Here is a 2,668-nt window from a genome sequence, read left to right as displayed (position 1 = left end):
TACTGGGTGTGGCCCTGAAAAAGCAGCAAAAAAATTCTAAGTAAATTTCTTTACCATTTTCTGTTGACAGATTTCTCTTATAACTTTTTCCTTTGAGAAATTCTTCATTTCTTTTATATTTAACATTTTTACCTTTCTATTGTTTTCATTGTGCATCGAATTATTAGTTGGCAGAGATTTCTTGTTGTTTAGCACTCTAAAATGTCACAGCAGTGTTTTCTTGCCTGATTTTTAGTGCTAATCTGCTGAACTGATGACCATTCTTATTCCTTCTACAATCTATTCTCCAAAAAATGAGTGATATTTCACACTCAGGGTAAGAGAATTATCCAGAGATCAGTAGCAATCTTATGTGCAATTATGAGGTATTTTCTGTTTATTAGCTTAAAGAATGTAGATTTCCAAGGAGGCACTGAGTAAGTTTGGGTGACTCTGTACTTTTTTCTCTTAATGCCTTCAATATTTTATTTTTATCTGTGGTTTTAGAGGATTTTTAACAATTAATGCTTAGGTTTAAGTTTTAATTTATTTTTCTTCATAAGGAGGAAAGTTATTTATCCAGTTTTATACCCTGTGGTAATTTTGGATATATAGTTTAGTGTCTGTCATAAATAGCAAATAATCAGCCAAATTTATTTCAGTATTTCTTCTACTCTGTGTGTGTGAGTTCCTTCTGGGATTTCAAATACACATTTGCCAGGTTATTTCATATTATCCCATAACTCTAGTACACTCTGTTCTGTGTTTTACTCACCTACAGCTCTGTCAAATATCTGTGGTGGGTTTGTGAAGAACAGTCTGCAAGTAGGTGCAGATTCTCCCGACTGCTATGACTCCAAAATCTTTGTTCTCTTTTTCACACACCTGTTCTCTACCTCATAAGCAATACCCCAGTTGAAATATTCTGAACCTGTTCATTTTGTCTCTCTGATCAACCAGAACCCACATCTCATCTCTGTTTATAGAGCCCTATCTAAATACATTAGGGGGTGATTTGTTGAGATGTAAGCACTCCAAAATCTCCCTAAAAGTTAAAACCTGCAGTACACTGAACAGTTTTTTTCACTGCAAGTGGGTTGAGTATTACTCTTTCCATTTTTCTATATCCCCAAATAAAAACTACAAGTATCCACTATATAACTAACCGTGACATACTTAGATTTTTTCTACCCAAGTCCAGATTTTATCACCATAAATTTGTCTAAGCACTTAAAGAAGAGATTAGATAAATCTTTCTTAAAAATATTCCACCAATTTAGAAAGGAATTGATGTTTTTCAATGTATTCTACAAAATCAGAACAACCTTAATACCCAAACAAGGTAAAGGCATTGTTGTATAGCACAGCATAATTAGAGGCTTATACATAAACATAGATATAAGAATTATAAATAAAATAATAGCACATAAAACATTAAATTATAATAAAAATATGTCTAGCTACATATGTAAAAGACATATCTTCAACTTAGTACAAAACTGCATGGTTTAACATTGGACAAAAAAAATCCAATGTGATTCTATACACTAAATGAATAAAGATGATAAAATGTGATCTACCCAATTGATACAGAATGGAATATAATAATACTTAACATGTTCATATTAAACTATCTGCACATTAGAACTATTGTAGAATTTATCTATCCTCATAAATAATTAAATTAAATAGCAAAACATCATACTTAATATAAAAATATTAGAGAATTTCTACTTTCATTCAAAATTAATGGGGATAGTCATTCTTTTAAAACTTGCAAGGTTTTGAACCTTTCAATAAGCATAGAGAAAGGAAACAATAACATAATGATCTGAAATTGAAATTAAACTATTTATGAATGACATTGCATTATACTCAAAAATTTAAGTGATTCTACAGAATCATTGGGACATGTCACAAATTTTGGAAAGGTGTTCTTCAATGTATTAATAACAATTAGAAATATTAAAATTATAAATGTTCAAACACTCTTACTTAAAATAACCTTAAAAACATCCAATACCAAAGAACAGATATAAGAAAGTATAGACGTGATTTCTAATAGAATGCCATCAATAATTATTAATAAGAAATTAAGGTATAGAGGGAGACATGTTGAAATTTGTAACAATGTAATTTCTCTTCAAGTTGAGAATAAAAGCCTGTGTTATTTAATATTTTTTAAAGCATTGTGGTTTACAATACTGTTAATGGTAGAAGTTCAAGTATACAACATTTCTACATCACATCCTCCACCAGAGTCCACTTCCCCCCACCATTGTCTAAGGAAGACTATACATGCATAGTTAATCAAAATCCTAGCAGATATATTACAATTTATAGGAAAATTTAAAAATAATTTAAAAAGTCTTCCTGAAGAAAAGCAACACAGTTGTCAGACTTGACTACCAGCTATTAATACTAACCAATGAAAAGCCACCAGACCAGTGGAACAAACATGACCAAGCACAACCATTCTTATACAGTCAATTGCCTTACAATATGGTACTATCAGAATATAATGGGAGAAATATAGCATTTCAGTAATGGTGTATCATAAATTTTATACCTCTGTGGAGGGGGAATAGAATCATAATTTATCATGACAACCAAAAATAAAGTTACACATAAATCACAGAAATGAAAAAGCATGAAAGTAAACAAGATATACAATAGGATATTTTCATAA

The sequence above is a fragment of the Sorex fumeus genome, unplaced genomic scaffold (assembly GCF_029834395.1).
Source record: "Sorex fumeus unplaced genomic scaffold, SorFum_2.1 ptg000035l, whole genome shotgun sequence".
Classification (NCBI taxonomy): Eukaryota; Metazoa; Chordata; class Mammalia; order Eulipotyphla; family Soricidae; genus Sorex; species Sorex fumeus.
This window is presented reverse-complemented; position numbering follows the sequence as displayed.